Source organism: Aquarana catesbeiana, linkage group LG01, assembly GCF_042186555.1.
Source record: "Aquarana catesbeiana isolate 2022-GZ linkage group LG01, ASM4218655v1, whole genome shotgun sequence".
In the NCBI taxonomy this organism is placed as follows: domain Eukaryota; kingdom Metazoa; phylum Chordata; class Amphibia; order Anura; family Ranidae; genus Aquarana; species Aquarana catesbeiana.
The window spans coordinates 536,871,610-536,891,120 of record NC_133324.1 but is presented as its reverse complement, the minus strand read 5'-3'; the positions used below and the strand labels follow the sequence as shown (position 1 = coordinate 536,891,120).

Below are 19,511 nucleotides of genomic sequence, written 5' to 3'. Positions count from 1 at the left end.
TGACTAAATTAAAGAAATCTCTGTGTTTGATTTGTTTCCCTCTTGTGATCACAGTCTAGGGTACTTTTTGATTCAATTACTTTAATTGTAAGGGATATATATATTTGAAAAGTAGTTAGCCATGTTGAAGTCATATTTTGTCTTTTGTACATTTTCCATTTTATGTAGAATTGTCTGTGTTTACATATGCTGATAAGTCAGCATGCCCACAATTCAGCTAGAAGGCCATTCTGGCCACAGGAGTGTACAGCCAGTACTCTGTAAATATGTCTTATCAATCATTTGTTTTTCACAATGAAAAGTCATTTGGTAATGAAAAAGTTGCTCAGCTATTATTTTCTCCACAATGGAGTTTCTTTGCCTCTTTGGCCAGGACTACCTCCACCTAAGTGTGTGGTGGTTCCAGGTTAAAGGTTATAGCAGGTATGGTTAGTGATCAAAATATTGATCAAAAGAGGGGAGACTGTAATGGAAATTTGTAAGTTCTGTATATAATTGTATTCTATTTTGTATGTATTGCACATTGCCCTCACTGTGCACACAGCACTAATAATGTTTTCAGTAAATGTTTACATTCTTTTGAGTCCTGATTAGAATTAGCCTGCCTATGACACGCCCCTTGTTATCATAAATGTACAATTGTAATATTAATGTGATACCTACGTAATCATGTGCATAAAAACCTTCAATTGCGTCATAATAAAGCAGAACAGTAATTTGGAAAGATGCTGAGCGTATCTTTTGTGTCTGTTCCCTACTGCAGTAGTTATTATTAATTTGGAACCACTAATCAATATGAGGATAGGAGTTGCCTATCATCAATTTAACTGAGTCAAAAGGCAGAAGGTTTTGTATCTTAATGCATTCTATGCATTAAGATAAAAAATCTTCTGTGTGTAGCAGCATCCCCAGCACCCCCCAATTACCTACCTGAGCTCCTTCTCTCTCCAGCAATGTCCACAATCCCCTCAGCCATCCAGTACACTCCTCCTGATTGGCTGAGACAGAGCAACGGCGCTATTGGCTACTGTGGCTGTCAATCAAGGTCAGTCAGTCAATCAGGGGAGAGAGGGGTGGAGCTAGGTCGGGGCTCCCTGTCTGAATGGATACACGGAGCTCTGACTCGGCTTGGGTGACAACCTGTAGCAAGCTGCTGGCTGAAAGGCACGCAAAGGAGGGAGGGGCCAGGAGCAGCAAAGGGGGACCAGAGAAGAGGAGGATCTGGGCTGCTCTGTGCAAAAAGAGGAGGTAAGTATAACATGTTTGTAATTTAAAAGAAAAAAAAAGTGAGCCTTTACAATCACTTTAACCAGTTGCCAATAGGCCCATAGCCAAATGACGGCTGCAGGGCAGTTGGAAAACTCTGGGATCACGTCATATGACGTGATTCCAGAAAACTGCTCTCGCGCGCCCCCTGGGGCGCGCACACGGGAACATCCATGATCAGGGGAGAGAGGGGTGGAGCTAGGTCGAGGCTCCCTGTCTGAATGGATACACGGAGCTCTGACTCGGCTTGGGTGACAACCTGTAGCAAGCTGCTGGCTGAGGGGCACGCAAAGGAGGGAGGGGCCAGGAGCAGCAAAGGGGGACCAGAGAAGAGGAGGATCTGGGCTGCTCTGTGCAAAAAGAGGAGGTAAGTATAACATGTTTGTAATTTAAAAGAAAAAAAAAGTGAGCCTTTACAATCACTTTAACCAGTTGCCAATAGGCCCATAGCCAAATGACGGCTGCAGGGCAGTTGGAAAACTCTGGGATCACGTCATATGACGTGATTCCAGAAAACTGCTCTCGCGCGCCCCCTGGGGCGCGCACACGGGAACATCCATGACTGCCGGGTCCTCACAGATCACGGTAAACGGCCGCTGATCGCGGCCGTTTACCATGTGATCGCGCCGTCAAATGACGGCGCGATCACATGTAAACAAACCGGCGTCATGTCATGACGCCGGTTCCTCCCTCCCCTCTCTGTACCGATTGGTACAGAGGGGGAGAGATCGGATGGGAGCTGCACTGTGGGCTGGATGTGTAGTGCCCACAGTGCTGCTCAGTGACATGTGCAGTCACATCCATCCATCCCTCCATGCTCAGCCATCCCCCCCATGCTCTGCAATTCCCTGTGCAATACTCTGCAATTCCCTGTGCAATACTCTGCAATACCCCGCAATACTCTACAATGACCAGCAATACTCTGCAATGCCCCGCAATACTCTGCAATGCCCCGCAATGCCCCGCAATGCCCTGCAATACTCTACAATGACCCGCAATACTCTGCAATACCCTGCAATACTCTGCAATGCCCCGCAATACTCTGCAATGCTCCGTAATAGTCTGCAATACTCTGCAATGTCCCGCAATACTCTGCAATGCCCCGCAATACTCTGCAATGCCCTGCAACACTCTGCAATACTCTGCAATTCCCTGCAATACTCTGCAATGCCCTGCAATACCCCGCAATACTCTGCAATACCCCGCAATACCCCACAATACCCCGCAATACCCCACAATACCCCGCAATACTCTGCAATACCCCGCAATATCCCACAATACCCCGCAATACTCTGCAATACCCTGCAATACTCTGCAATACCCCGCCATACCCAGCCATACTCTGCAATAGTTGGTGATACCCAGCCATGCTCAGCCATGCTCGGTTATAGTCAGCCATACTCTGCCATACTCGGCTGTACTCGGCCTCTGTATGTGGCCAGGCTGTGGAAGTCTCATACATGTGGTATCGCCGTACTCCGAAGGAGTAGGAGAATCTATTTATCTGTAATTTTTGGTATGTATATGCTATGTGTTAGAAACATTGTATAAATGGATAACTTTGTGTTAAAAAATGTGTTTTAACCACTTCCCGCCCGCCGGCCGTCATACGACGTCCTTGACTTTGTGTGGGGATATCTGAATGATGGGTGCAGCTACAGGCATCATTCATCGGCGATTCCCTACACCATGAGAATGATCATAGCGGCTGTTCCACTGCTTGATCCTTCTTACGGGAGGCGAGAGGGGATGACCCCCCCCTCTCGCCGCCCTCAGGTGCTTCTACCGACTCACCGCTACGATCGAAGCCAGGATAATTTTTTTTTTATTATTTCAGGTTTCCCAGCCTAGAGGTGAGATGTGGGGTCTTATTGACCCCATATCTCACTGTAAAGAGGACCTGTCATGCCATATTCCTATTACAGGGGATGTTTACATTCCTTGTAATAGAAATAAAAGTGATCAAAAATTTATTTTTTGGAAAAAAGCCTCAAACTAAAATAAATAAAGTAAAATGAACAATAAAAAAAAAAAAATGTTTTTTCCCCGTGTCCCCGTGTGCTCGCATGCAGAAGCGAACGCACACGTAAGTTGCTCCCACATATGAAAATGGCGTTCAAACCACACATGTGAGGTATCGCTGCGATCAGTAGAGCAAGAGAAATAATTTTGGCCCTAGACCTCCTCTGTAACTCACAACATGTAACCAGTAAAAATTTTAAAGCGTCTCCTATGGGAATTTTTAAGTAGCGAAGTTTGGCGCCATTCCACGAGCGTGTGCAATTTTGAAGGGTGACATGTTAGGTATCTATTTACTTGGCATAACTTCATCTTTCACATTATGCAAAAACATTGGGCTAACTTTCCTGTCTTGTTTTTTTTTTTAAGCACAAAACAGTTTTTTTAAAAAAAAAACGTGTTCGAAAAATTGCTGCGCAAATAACGTGCGAGATAAAAAGTTGCAATGACCGCCATTGTATTCTCTAGGGTCTTTGCTAAAAAAAGTATATATATATATATATATAATGTTTTGGGGTTCTATGTAATTTTCTAGCAAATAAATTATGATTTTTACATGTAGGAGAGAAATGTCAGAATTGGCCTGGGTGCTCCTAGAATGCCTGATGGTGCTCCCTGCATGTTGGGCCTCTGTATGTGGCCATGCTGTGTAAAAGACTCACACATGTGGTATCACCGTATTCGGGAGTAATAGCAGAATGTGTTTTGGGGTGTAATTTGTGGTATGCATATGCTGTGTGTGAGAAATAACCTGCTAATATGACAATTTTGTGAAGAAAAAAAAAAGAAAAAAAATCTTGATTTTGCAAAGAATTGTGGGAAAAAATTACAACTTCAAAAAACTCATCATGCATCTTTCTAAATACCTTGGAATGTCTTCTTTCCAAAAAGGGGTCATTTGGGGGTATTTGTACTTTTCTGGCATGTTAGGGTCTCAAGAAATGAGATAGGCAGTCAGTAATTCAGGTGTGATCAATTTTCAGAGATTGGCACCATAGCTTATGGACTCTATAACTTTCACAAAGACCAAATAATATACACCGATTTGGGTTATTTTTACCAACGATATGTAGTGGTATAAATTTTGGCCAAAATATATGAAGAAAAAATTACTACTTTGCAAAATTTTATAACAGAAACGAAGAAAAATGTATTTTTTTACAGAATTTTCTGTCTTTTTTCTTTTATAGCGCAAAAAATAAAGAACCCAGCTGTGATTAAATACCACCAAAAGAAAGCTCTATTTGTGTGATGACTGAGTAATTGTCATTCAAAATTGGTCTGGTTATTAAGGGGGTTTAAGTGCCCAGTGGTCAAGTGGTTAAGGTATGAGCATCTAATTTAACACATTAGGGGCAGTCAGACACGGTTCAATAAAATTTGGGGTTGCTGGCTAACTACTCCAGGTCTAGCTCCACTAGACTTAGTTCTGGATAGACTTTTGGAATATATGTTGCCTTTATGTACAGTTGGAGGCATTATTGTATGATATTTGTGAGCCAGGGGGTGGAGTGATAGGGAAATTGCATATTTCATATTCCTTAATAATGTTGGCCTCACAAATATCTAATAAAGCCTCTAATATCCTGGTTATTCTGGTTACTTTGAATCTGACATCTGATAGGAATGTGTGATTGCAAACTGACCATTTCCTACACACAAAACCTACAGTATATACCCTAGCTAGAATGTGTAGGTTTCGTCTCCAGAACTGCCATGAGGCATGTGTCTGGTCCTGATCCATGGAGCCATGCCATATAATGGGGGACCCATGGTGGAAACAGCATCTTTAGCTAATTATTCTTGTCATATTTTCTTTATGTTTATCTGTAGCTGCCATTACATTTTAATAAATGTTATACTTTTAAGTATTTGTGTGTAGGTTTTAAATCACGGGAAACAACTAAAGCATGGAGAAATTTTGTACAGAAATCAATTTTACCATGGCCCCCCAAAAAAGAAAAAAAATTCTGAATGTAGTCCGAAAAGAAGGGTGCGTCAAACACTACAGATGCACATTTGATCATAGAAACTAGAAACACAATGAGATTATTGGATGAATGATCATCTTATATCGAAAATGAAGAGTTTACCAAAATTATGAAGATTCTCGTACGACAGAGTAAAAATTTGATGTAATGTGTTGTAGTGTATTTGTAATGTATTTTCAAACTACAACTGTACTGATTAAACAAAAATTGTACGATCTGGTATCGTAGGAGAAAACTTTTCATGATTGTCCAATCGGATAAACTGTCATGATCGGCCCTCAAAAGCTCTATACTAACGATCAGATTATCGTACAATCGATTCAAAAGCGGTATTTTTCGACCGATTTTCTGATCGTGTGTACAGGCCTTAAGAGAAGTATAACAAAAGGACGAGGAAGAAACTTAGAGAAAAAAGCTGACTGTACAGATTATATAGCAGGTTGAGCACATTATAAGAAATATAAAACATGGGATGTTAGGAATTTCAGTAAAGAAAGCAAGGAAGAGGAAATAGGGGAGTTAAAACTAGAGACTAGTTCACACACCGAAACCAGTGATCAGTGTGATTTCATGTGCGACTTGCTGACATCTGTGTGACTTTATTTAAACAGAAGTAAATGAAAGTCTCACATGAAATTGCACAGAAATAGTGCAGGAACCTTTTTAAAGTCGTGGCGATTTCAATGGTTCCAAATAGGGTGCGACTTGTCATGCAGCTTTGAACAGTCACAGTCGAATGACAAGTCACACCAGTGTGAACCAGGGCTCAAGCAGGGAAATCTTGTTAAAAAAGTTAAAAGAAAATTAACAAGAAGGTGAGAGATAATTATTATTATTATTATTCAGGATTTATATAGCGCCAACAGTTTATGCAGCGCTTTACACTATAAAAGGGAGACAATACAGTTATAATACAATAAAATACAAGAGGATTAAGAGGGCCCTGCTCAAAAGAGCTTAAAATCTAATAGGGTGGGGCAGGTGGTACAAAAAGTTGGTGGAAGTGGTAGGAGATTAGTTGGAGACGTGATAGGCTTTCCTGAAGAGATGAGTTTTCAGGGATCGCCTGAAGGTAGCAAGAGTAGGGGGTAGCCGGATAGATGGAGGTAGCGAGTTCCAGAGGATGGGAGAGGCTCTGGAGAAATCCTGGAGATGAGCATGGGAGGAGGAGATGAGAGAGCTTGAAAGCAGGAGGTCTTGAGAGGAGCTATATGGAGAGTGATGGATGAAGGGCGCGTGATCAGTTGCTCACATCAAAAAGTATAAAATTTATTCAAATGAAAAAGCCAATAAAGGCAAATAAAAGCGATTAAATAATGCCAATACTACGTATCAATACAAACAGGTAACAAAATATAAAAAACATCGAAATTTAAAGATAAAAATGGGTTAAAAGTATCATGAGCCCATATTGAGGCAGGTGTTTAGAGTTGTCTGACGTTTTTCGAGGATAACCTCTTCATCAGAGCCTTTGAGAACCAGGGCGCAGTCTCTATGGGCCAGTAGGCCAAAATCTGTACATCAACATAATAGCTGGTTGGAAAAGATGGCCTGAAATGGGGAATATGGTTTTCTGTGTACCATACCAGTCCACGTATAAGCGTTCTATGTGGTAGTAGAAGGTGTGTGTGTTCTCCTTTAAATTTGTAGAGAAGGGATTGTAGGATGGTGTGGACCTGTCTCTGGCTGGATGAAAGGGAGATTATTCAGCCTGTCTGCGTCCTCCTGGGAAAGTGCTGTCCTGTATTAGAGAGGGTGGAGGGGGGTGAAGATCTCTTGAGAGGTTACTGCAGCTAAGTGTGTCTGCAGCTGTCTCTCTGCCTCAGATAAAAGAGTGATAGCAGCTCTTGAGGTCTTGAGAGGAGCGGAGAGGTCGATTTGGATGATATTTGGAGACAAGATTAGTGATGTAGCTCGGGGCAGAGTTGTGAATGGCCTTGTATGTTGTGGTTAGTATTTTGAATTTAATTCGCTGGGTGATTGGGAGCCAGTGTAGGGATTGGAGTAGAGGGTTGGCAAACACTGAGCAGTTGGTAAGGTGGATAAGTCTGGCAGCAGCATTCATGATAGACTGAAGAGGGGATAGCCTATGGAGAGGTAAGCCAATGAGAAGGGAGTTGCAATAGTCAAGGCGAGAGATAACAAGGGAGTGAATGAGGAGCTTGGTGGTTTCATTTGTTAAAAAGGGGCGAATTTTAGAGATGTTACGGAGGTGAATTCTACAAACTTTTGACAACGATTGGATTTGAGGCTAAAATGACAAGTCAGAGTCTAGGATTACACCTAGTACCCTGGCGTGAGGGGAGGGACTGATGGTTGCATTGTTGATTTTGATGGAAAAGTCATGGAGGGGTGTACGGGCGGGGAGGAATATTAACAGCTCAGTTTTAGAGAGATTTAGTTTAAGGAAGTGGTGCGACAACCATGCTGATATGTCAGTTAGTAATGCGAGAGGAGACTGAAGGAGTGAGGTGAGGAGTAGACAGATAGATTTGGGTGTCATCAGCGTATAAGTAGTATTGGAAGCCGTGGGCAGTTATTAAGTGACCGAGGGAGGAGGTGTAGATAGAGAAGAGAAGGGGTCCAAGAACCGAGCCTTGGGGGACCCCCACAGAAAGGGGCAATGGAGAGGAGGAGACAGAGTTGTAGGTGACACTGAAGGAGCGCTGTGATAAATAGGCAGAGAACCAGGATAGAGCAGAATCTCGGAGACCAAGGGAATGTAGCTTATTGAGAAGGAGCGGGTGATCAACAGTATCAAAGGCCGCAGAGAGGTCAAGTAGTAGGAGTATGGAGTACTGGCTGTTGGTTTTAGCAGTTAGTAAATCGTTAGTGAGTTTTAGTAAGGCAGTTTCCGTGGAGTGCTGCGAGCGAAAGCCAGACTGTAAGGGGTCAAGAAGGTTATTTTCATTGAGGTAGGAGCTAAGACGGTTGTAGACTAAGCGTTTTAGAAGTTTAGAGGTGAATGGGAGCAATGAGATGGGTCTTAAGTTGTTCAGGTCGGTAGGGTCCAGTGAGGGCTTTTTAAGAATGGGAGTGATCTGTGCATGTTTTAGAGGAGAGGGGAAGATGCCACTAGAGAGGGAGAGGTTGAAGATGTGGGTGAGGGAGCATAGGATAGAAGAAGAGGGTGACTGTAGTAGTTGTGAGGGAACAGGATCCAAAGGACAATTGGTTAGGTGGGCATCAGAGAAAATTTTTGTAACCTCTTCCATAGTAGTCAATTCAAAAGAGGAGAGTGTTGAATGTGCTGCTAGGCAAGGTATGTTGGGTGGGGAAGACGTACGCACAGTGGAGATGTCCTCACGAATTGCATCGATCTTGTCTTTGAAGTGATGGGCAATCTCTTGGGCAGTGAGTTAGTGGGTAGAGGGGGTGGTGGAGGAAGCAGAGAGTTAAAGGTTGAGAAGAGCCGACGGGGACTGGATGACAAGGAATTAATAAGAGAGACAAAGTAGGCTTGTTTGGCAGCATGGAGGCATGAATTGTATTTTAGAAGGGCAGATTTATATAGAGTGAAGTCTTGTAGGCATTTGGTTTTACGCCACAGTCGTTCAAGAGCACGGCAATGTCTCTTGAGATTTCTAGTGTTGTCAGTTTGCCAGGGTTGTAACAGTCGGGGCCTGATTCTGCGTGTGGTTAGAGGAGCAAGTGCATCTAGTGATGATGAGAGTGAACTGTTGTAGACAGAGGTGGCCAGGTCAGGACAGGACAGGGGTGTATAAATGGGACTCCGCTGACTCCTTCCTGTCTCTACCATTGTACTATCATAATATTACACTGTCATAAGGGCTTTCCCTTTGGTTGCATAACCCACCGTTCCGTTTGCAAGTTAGAACTGTTCTAGGTTCCCTATGCAACTATGTACATAAACGGGACCTGGTCCTGACCGACTTAGTCTTTCGTGGTTTTACTTCAGCTAGGATCATTTAAACCTCAAAGACTAAATAGTCCTGTTTGACTTTCTTTGGATTTGATTCACTATCAACCTGCTGATACATATGTTTGTATATGTTTAATTACAAAATAAAACCATTTTGAAGTAAAATGACAACTTTGTGTAAAAAAAAAAAAATGACATGTTCAAAGACTCATTATGCCTCCTAGATTATGTGTTGGGGTATTTTCTTTATAAAATTGGGTAACTTTTTGGGTGTTTCCATTGTCTTGGTGCTCCAGGGCCTTCAAAAGTGTGATAGGTAGTCAAGAAATTAAATGTGTAATTTATGTCCCTAGAACACCTGACGGTGCTCCCTGCATGTTGGGCCTCTGTATGTAGCCAGGCTGTGAAAAAGTCTCACACATGTGATATTGCCTTACGCAGGACTGGAGTAGCAGAATGTGTTTTGGGGTGTAGTTGCAAGTATGCATATGCCATGTGAGAGAAATAATAGGATTTTTTACTTATCGTAAAATTAGTTTCTCTGAGTTCATTGACAGACACAGCTTTCTTTATTCAGAACGTTAGGGTTATATCATCTCCGCAGGAGTAGGACTAGGCAGAACAAAAAAACAACCCCTGGCTACGCCCATGGGCTGTCCTCCATCAGTGTATAACTCCCTCCCTGCTCTAGGTATTCAGTTTAGTAGCAAGCAGTAATAGAAGTATCAAAAAAACTCCATAGAGGGGTGGGTGCTGTGTCTGTCAATGAACTCAGAGAAACGGATTTTACGGTAAGTAAAAAATCCTATTTTCTCATTCGTTCACTGACAGACACAGCTTTCTTTATTCAGAACGGTAGGGACGTCCCAAAGCAGTGCTGAACATGAGGGGTGGGACAGCGAAAAATCCCAAGGCTAACACAAAAGCCAACCAGGTAACAGGAGCTTCATACAGGACAAGCTGGAACCCAACCTGAATGATACCCCTTCAAGAGGGATTAGACCCTCTTATCAGCAGCCTGCAAAAAGCTTGTGGCCCAAAAAAGGCACCCGCAGATGCCAACCCATCCACTTCGTAGAACTTGTGAAAAATGCGCCACGAACGCCTGAAGACAGAAGGCCCAAGACGCACTAGGCACCCGAGAAAAATGCGCCGTAACAGGGAAAGCAGGAACCCAATTCCTGACAGAAAAGCCCAGATGATGAGTCATCATCTGTCTGATCCATCCAAAAGAAGGTCGCAGAAGAAGCAAACAGCCCCTTTCTTGGCCTGTCTGTGAGTACAGAGAGCCTGACCTCCAAAAGACTCAGTGGCTGGCAAATACAACCGAATCTCCCAAACTACATCCCCACATTCCGGGCAGATAAGGCTGATTCCTTGGGATGTGTTCCCAGGGACACAAGAAAGGAAACACAATGTCCTTGTTCAAATGGAAACCCAGGAATGGAAATATAGAAAAGGGCGAAGCATCGCCTAAACCTGAGTAGGGTGAACGAGAAGATAACGCCACCCTTTTCGACACCCTGTGAGCAGAGGTGAAAGCTACTAAGAGGCCACCTTCCGAGACAGAGAAGGCAGTGGAATCTCCCGATATTTTGAGAGAGGGAGAGAGAGAGAGCGGCTCCTGGAGAACCGAAAATACCAAGTTCAGATCCCACAGCGGTAGAAAAAAATGCACTGGTGGAAACAGACGTCTAACACCTTCTGCCCACCGGGGAATACTGGCAACAGCCAGGGCCGCCACAGCCTATTTGACCCACCCTGGCGAAGGGCATAAGCCATCGTGGTTGCCTTGTCCAACTAGAACCATACCGGGAGCCCCCGAAGTCGATCCTCCCATGATCCAGACTTATCCTGATCGCTCAAAGTTCCAGGATATTACCTAGGAGTTTGGATTCCACCAGCGTACAATGACCCTGAGCAGAGCTCAGTCCCAGGACATCCTACCTGGACCGACTGGCATTGGTGGTCACCCTGTTTAATACAAGGGGAGAAAGGATTTATGCTGCCGAAGAACCGGAGAGCGAGCCACCAGACCAGGGAACCCAGGTTTCCTAACTCAGCCGAATCCGATTGTCTCGAGACCCCGGGCATTTGTCTCATGCCAGGATCTCCCCGAAGGGAGCTTGTATGGAACTGCGCAAATGGAATCATTTCAAAAAGGTAGAAACTCTCAGACCCAACACCCACATGCAGGTCCACAGAGGGCCTACCTGCCGGACAGAAAAATAAAAAACGAAGCATGCTACTTCTGGAGTTTGTCCAAGAGAAGAGAACACGCTGGCCAGAGCTGAAGCTCGAGCTTAGATAATCCGACGTTCTGGAAGGGCCCAAGCAGACTTCAGATAGTATAGATGCCTACTGAAATCAGTCAAGGTCTGTATAGAAACTATATTGCCCCTCAGGGTAGCCGAGGAGTGGCAGAATAAGATCATCCAGGCAGCCTGGACCGCAAACCCCCACAGATGCAACAGAGGGGGGAGGGGAGGGCAGAGGTGCCATATACTAGGCTATATGCCTAATCGCTACACCAAAAACACAGGGGAAGGGAGCCACCAACTGGAACCCCCTCGCTCGAGGTCCACATATGGGATGTCGACCGAGGCCCCTCACAGGGGGCACAGACTAAGGCCCCTTTACAGGGGGCACAAAACAGAGCCCCTCACAGGGGGCACACACCGGGGCTCCTCACAGGGGGCGCAGACTGGGGGCCCCTCACAGGGGGCAAACACCGGGGCCCCTCAAAGGGGGCACAAACCGGGGGCCCCTCACAGGGGGCAAAAACCAGGGCCCCTCACAGGGGCGTAAACTGGGGCCTCTCACAGGGGCGCAAACCAGGGCCCCTCACAGGGGGCGCAAACCAGGGCCCCTCACAGGGGGCAAATACCAGGGGCCCTCACAGGGGGCAAATACCTGGGGCCATCACAGGGGGCAAATACCTGGGAGCCCTCACAGGAGGCAAATACCGGGGCCCCGCACAGGGGCACAGACCGGAGCCCCTCACAGCGGCTCCCATCCAGGAGGCCACAGAAGCCGCAGCCCAATAGGTACAAAAACGCGGGCCAGTAGGCCTCAAAAGGCGCGGGCTAAATTTTGGCCGCGAGCGTGTGGCATACGGGGGGACTGGACCGCCCGACCGGACAGCTGGTCAGTAGGCCGCAAGCCGCGGCCTAAATTTTTGGCCCGCTGGCCGCGAGTGTGGTAGACCACAAAGCCGCGGCCTAAATTTTCGGCCACCGGCCGTGAGAGCGGCCCCCCAGCTGGTAGGCCACAAAGCCGCGGCCTAAATTACAGCAGCCACTCACCTCCCAGGCCCAACCCTAGATGCCCCCCCAGTAACAACCCGAAGGTGGAAAAGGGGAACCATGTCCCAAAGCTCCTAGGCCGGGAGCCTGGGCCTCACCCGGGATGGGGGAAGGGAGGGGGTGGAGGAGAACCCCGGAGGGACCGACCACCCCAGGGAGTATACGCACCCCACACCACTCCGGGGAAGGAGAGGAGGGGACCCCCTACTTACCTCTCCAGCGAAAATCGCGGGTAACGCTCCCAGACAGATCCTCCTTGCCACCGAAGTGAGGGGGCTGTCGGCCATGAGGAACATGCTCATGGGCCAGACTGGGGTGACCACTGGATCAAGCGTCCAGCCCGTCGCCCAGCCCGGCAGTTGATTTGTAGATCTCACCGGAAAAAATCCAGGAAAAAGAAAATAACAAACAACAAAAAAATTCCCAGGACTAGAGATCCCAGCAGGGAACTAGGTCCTTACTCCTGACTAGGCAGAAAAAAACTGAATACCTAGAGCAGGGAGGGGGTTATATACTGACGGAGAATAGCCCATGGGCATAGCCAGGGGTTGTTTTTTTGTTCTGCCTAGTCCTACTGATGCGGAGATGATATAACCCTACCGTTCTGAATAAATAAAGTTGTGTCTGTCAATGAACGAATGAGAAAACCTGTTAATATGACAATTTTTTGAAAAAAAATCTTTATTTTGCAAAAAATTGTGGGAAAAATTACAACTTCAAAAAACTCACCATGCCTCTTACTAAATATCTTGGAATGTCTACTTCCCAAAAAGGGGTCATTTGGGGGTGTTTGTACTGTCCTGGCTTGTTAGTATCTCAAGAAATGAGATAGGCAGTCAGTGCATCAGGTGTGACCAATTTTCAGTGATTGTCACCATAGCTTGTAGACTATATCTTTCACAAAGACCAAATAATATACACTGATTTTGGTTAGTTTTACCAAAGATATGCAGCAGTATAAATTTTGGCCATAATTTATAAAGAAAAAATTACCAATTTGCTAAATTTTATAACAGAAGAACAGACAAAGAAAAGTGTATTTTTCTACAAAATGTTCAGCCTTTTTTCATTTATAGCGCATAAAATAAAAAACCCAGTGGTGATTAAATACCACCCAAAAGAAAACTCTATTTGTGTGAAAAAAAAGGACAAAAATGTCATGGGTACAGTGTTGCATGACTGAGTCATTGTCATTCAACATGTGAGAGCACCTAAAGCTAAAAATTGGCCTGGTTAGGAAGGGGGTATAAGTGCCCAGTGGGCAAGTGGTTAAAGTGGTTGTAAACCCTCTCCTATACTAAGTGAAGTGAATAGCCTCAGATGATACAGAGATGAAACAAATCTTCCTACACAAGTTATATCGTCTGTCTTTCCCTTTCTACATTCTTTGGAAAGTGCAGATTGTGTTAGAAATCTTGTTTCCTCATTCAGCAGTGGGTGTGAAGTCTGGACTTAGACTGTGTGAGAGCTGATTGAAGGAAAGGCACACACACACACTCCACATAGGCAGAAGAATGAAGGAACATGCAGAGCTGTACTCTGAATAGACCAGTTCTCTGCTAATCTACCTCCAAGCTCCCTCCCCGACACAAATTTTCAGCTGCTGTTATCGCGTGTATCGGGGAGCTTGTCAGAGGTGACTCTGCTAATAACAGAGGAAGAGAGCAGCAGAAAGAAACGGCACTTAGAGCTTTGGAGAGAGATAAGTAAATACTACAGATATATGTGCCTAGGTCAAGATCCATGAATGGTGTTTACAACCACTTTAAGCTCCCTGAGACTGAATAGTTTCCCCATGCTAGAATCACCATTAAGATAATTGTAAATTGCTATCATATCTCCTTTAAAGCATCTCTTCTCCAGGGAGAATAAGTTTAAAGTGGTTCTAAAGGCAGAAGGTGTTTTTATCTTAATGCATTCTATGCATTAAGATAAAAAACCTTCTGTGTGCAGGACCCCCTTAGCTCCCCTAATACTTACCTGAGCCCCTTCTCGATCCAGCGATGTTGCACGAGAGCCTTGGCTGTTTGGGGACTCTCCCTCCTTGGCTGATATGGTGCCCAGAAATTGATGATATACTCAAGATGCGGCCAGGCCTGAGTTTTGTAATGTGATAGAATTATTGCTTTGAATAGCCACTTGCCGACTGCCCGCCGTTGATTGACGGCAGCAGAATGGCACTCCTGCGTGAATTGCCATAGCTGTACAGCGAGTATTTTGAGTATAGGGGACACGTGCACGTGCCCGGCGGCCGCGATTGCTCCTGACAGAGCGAGAACACACAAATCCACGTTACTGTCAGGGGTGAGGCGACTGATCTGTTGTTCCTAGTATATAGGAACAACGATAGGTCTCCTCTCCAAGTCAGTCCCATCCCCCCACAGTTAGAATACACACTGAGGGAACACATTTAACCCCTTGATCGCCCCCTAGTGTTAACCTCTTCCCTGCCAGTGACATTTATACAGTAATTGGTGCATTTTTATAAATGTCAGTGCTGTATACATGTCAATGGTCCCAAAAATGTGTCAAAAGTGTTTGATCTGTCCGCCGCAATATCACAGTCCACGATAAAAATCGCAGATCGCTGCCATTACTAGTAGAAAAAAATAATAAAAATGGCAAAAATCTTTCCCCTATTTTGTAGACGCTATAACTTTTGCGCAAACCAATCAATATACACTTTTTTTACCAAAAATATGTAGAAGAATATATATCGGCCTAAACTGATGAAGAATTTTATTTTTTTATTTTTTTTATTTATATTTATTATAGCAAAAAGTAACAAATATTGTGTTTTTTTTTTCAAAATTGTCCCTCTTCTTTTGTTTATAGCGCAAAAAGTAAAAACCGCAGAGGTGATCAAATACCACCAAAAGAAAGCTCTGTGGGAAAAAAAAGGACATTCATTTTGTTTGGGTACAACGTCTCACGACCGTGCAATTGTCAGTTAAACCGACCGTATCGCAAAAAATGGCTTGGTCAGGAAGGGGTCAATCCTTCTTGGGCTGAACTGGAAAGAGACTAGAGATGTAAAATGTCCATAATTTTTTAAGCCATGGGAAAAAATAAAAGTACAGCTTTTATTAGTAAATTAACTAGGTAAGGTAAGTATAGTAGCAAGTCCTAGTTGCAATCTCAGAATACCCAATAAGCGGATAATATGCGACTGGTCTAAACTACATGGCATGTTCACCAATGCCAGGAACCTGGCGGACAAGATGGGCGAACTAGAGATACTGTTGTACAAGGAGAATTTGGATTTTGTGGGAATTTCAGAGACCTGGTTCAACAGCTGTCATAATTGGCTGGTAACCATTCAAGGGTATACAGTGGAGACGGAAAGTATTCAGACCCCCTTACATTTTTCACTCTTTTTTATATTGCAGCCATTTGCTAAAATCATTTAAGTTCATTTTTCTTCCTCATTAATGTACACACAGCACCCCATATTGACAGAAAAACGCAGAATTGTTGACATTTTTGCAGATTTATTAAAAAAGAAAAACTGAAATATCACATGGTCCTAAGTATTCAGACCCTTTGCTGTGACAGAGAAAATGATTCACCGCTCAGGAGGATCTGATACCAGGTGTATATTAGTAAAGCCTTCAGAGGTAGAGGGTCCCAGGTGCTAGCCAAATGCAAATTGGTGCAGGATTTAGAACAGAAAATCTGGATGCCGCACACCAGATAAAGCTGAAAAATCTTCTTTATTGTAAAGTTTGGATCATCAAAAGTACAGGACAATCAGGCAGATAGTACAGACACAGCTGACGCGTTTCACACTCTAATTTGAGTGCTTACTCATAGCTTTGCTGTGACACTCATATATTTAACTCAGGTGCTGTCCATTTCTTCTGATCATCCTTGAGATGGTTCTACACCTTCATTTGAGTCCAGCTGTGTTTGATTATACTGATTGGACTTGATTAGGAAAGCCGCACACCTGTCTATATAAGACCTTACAGCTCACAGTAACAAGGAAAGGGGCGCCTCTGAATATATATCACAAACAAATTTTATTAAAAACAGCAATATCCACTCACATGAGGGTAGAAGAAGTTGCATTCAGGTCAGTTGGCTGAGCAGTGGAACTACAAGTCGCAGCGGTGCATGTCAGAGCAAATGAGAATCATGAGGTCAAAGGAACTGCCTGAAGAGCTCAGAGACAGAATTGTGGCAAGGCACAGATCTGGCCAAGGTTACAAAAACATTTCTGCTAGACTTAAGGTTCCTAAGAGCACAGTGGCCTCCATAATCCTTAAATGGAAGACGTTTGGGACGACCAGAATCCTTCCTAGAGCTGACCGTCTGGCCAAACTGAGCTATCGGAGGAGAAGAGCCTTAGTGAGAGAGGTAAAGAAGAACCCAAAGATCACTGTGGCTGAGCTCCAGAGATGAAGTCGGGAGATGGGAGAAAGTTGTAGAAAGTCAACCATCACTGCAGCCCTCCACCAGTCGGGGCTTTATGGCAGAGTGGCCTGACGGAAGCCTCTCCTCAGTGCAAGACACATTTTGCTAAAAAAACACCTGAATGACTCCAAGATGGTGAGAAATAAGATTCTCTGGTCTGATGAGACCAAGATAGAACTTTTTGGCCTTAATTCTAAATGGTATGTGTGGAGAAAACCAGGCACTGCTCATCACCTGTCCAATACAGTCCCAACAGTGAAGCATGGTGGTGGCAGCATCATGCTGTGAGGGTGTTTTTCAGCTGCAGGGATGGGATGACTGGTTACAATCGAGTGAAAGATGAATGCGGCCAAGTACAGGGATATCCTGGAAGAAAACCTTCTCCAGAGTGCTCAGGATCTCAGACTGGGCCGAAGGTTTACCTTCCAACAAGACAACGACCCTAAGCACACAGCTAAAATAACGAAGGAGTGGCTTCACAACAACTCTGTGACTGTTCTTGAATGGCCCAGCCAGAGCCCTGACTTAAACCCAATTGAGCATCTCTGGAGAGATCTAAAAATGGCTGTCCACCAACGTTTACCATCCAACCTGACAGAACTGGAGAGGATCTGCAAGGAGGAATGGCAGAGGATCCCCAAATCCAGGTGCGAAAAACTTGTTGCATCTTTCCCAAAAAGACTCATGGCTGTATTAGATCAAAAGGGTGAGCAAAGAGTCTGAATACTTAGGACGATGTGATATTTCAGTTTTTCTTTTTTAATAAATCTGCAAAAATGTCAATAATTCTGTGTTTTTCTGTCAACATAGGATGCTGTGTGTACATTAATGAGGGAAAAAAATTAACTTAAATGATTTTAGCAAATGGCTGCAATATAACAAAGAGTGAAAAATTTAAGGGGGGGCTGAATACTTTCCATCCCCACTGTACCCTTTATCGCAAGGATAGAGAGGGTAAAAAAGGGGGAGGGGTATGCCTATATATCAAGAATGATGTACAAGTGAATGTGAGAGATGACAGGGAGCTAGCGAGGAGGTGGAATCCTTATGGGTAGAGCTCCAAAGGGATGAAGCTAAGGGGAAAATAATACTGGGAGTATGCTATAGGCCCCCTAACCTGAGGGAGGAAGGGGAGACAGATCTCCTATCACAATTTGGATTAGCAGCAAGAATGGGAAGGGTTATCATAATAGGGGATTTTAATTATCCAGACATAGACTGGGCGGAGGGAACCACGCATCCATCTAAGGCTCGCCAGTTCCTAAATGTCTTGGTAGACACACCAACTAGAAATAAAGTGTTACTGGATCTACTGATTACCAACAATACAGACCTGATCACGGGTGTGGAAATACGGGGCAATTTAGGTAACAGCGATCACAGGTCAATAGGCTTCAGTATAAATCACACAAATAGGAAACATAAGGTGAATACAAAGACACTGAATTTCAAAAGAGCCAACTTCCCTAAACTACAAACCTTGCTAGAAGACATAAATTGGGATAAAATCTTAGGAACAAAGAACACCTAGGAGAGATGGGTTTGCTTTAAGAGCATATTAAATATGGGCATTAGCCAATGTATCTCATTGGGTAATACATTTAAAAGAGCGAACAAAAGTCCTGGATGGATTAACTCCAATGTAAAAATGCATATAAAACCAAAGGAGAAGGCCTTCAAGAAATACAGGGTTGAGGGATCATTATCAGCATTCAGACTTTATAAAGAATGCAACAAGAAATGTAAGGGTGCAATAAGGATGGCTAAGATAGAACATGACACATAGCGGAGGAGAGCAAAAAAAATCCCAAGAAATTCTTTAAGTATATAAACAGTATAAAAGGGGGAGAACAGACCATATTGGCCCCATAAAGAATGAGGAAGGACATCTGGTTACAAAGGATGGGGAGATGCCAAAGGTATTGAATTTATTCTTCCCCTCAGTCTTCACTAGGGAATCGAGGGGCTTCAGGAACCAAAACTGCAGTGTTTATCCTCATGGCACATCGCAGGAAGCACCTCCATGGTTAAGAGGACAGAATTAAAATTAGACTTGGGAAATTTAACATTAATAAATCACCGGGACCAGATGGCTTGCACCCGAGGGTACTTAGGGAACTCAGTCAGGTAATTGCCAGACCATTGTTCCTAATTTTTACTGACAGTCTACTGACTGCAATGTGGTACCAGCTGATTGGAGAAAAGCCAATGTAGCACCAATATTTAATAAGGGTCCAAAATACATCCCTGGAAATTACAGACTAGTTAGCCTAACATCAATAATATGTAAACTCTTGGAGGGGATAAGGCACTATATACAAGATTTTAGTAATGAGAACGGTATCATTAGCAGTAATCAGCATGGATTCATGAAGAATCATTCTTGCCAAACCAATCTATTAACCTTCTATGAGGTGGTGAGTTGCCATCTAGATAAAGGAAGGCCCATAGACATGGTGTATCTGGATTTTGCAAAAGCATTTGACACAGTTCCCCATAAACGTTTACTGTAGAAAATAAGGTCTGTTGGCATGGACCATAGGGTAAGTACATGGATTGAAAACTGGCTACAAGTGCAAGTTCAGAGGGTGGTGATAAATGGGGAGTACTCGGAATGGTCAGGGGTGGGTA

At 44.1% G+C, this 19,511-nt stretch overlaps 1 protein-coding gene across 4 annotated transcripts in view; it reads right to left on the bottom strand.

Annotated features, from left to right (window-relative positions):
- Nucleotides 1-19,511, bottom strand: part of SEMA6B (semaphorin 6B) — a 1,880,978-nt gene that overhangs the window by 1,576,433 nt on the left and 285,034 nt on the right. The gene's annotated exons all lie outside the window — the stretch shown is intronic.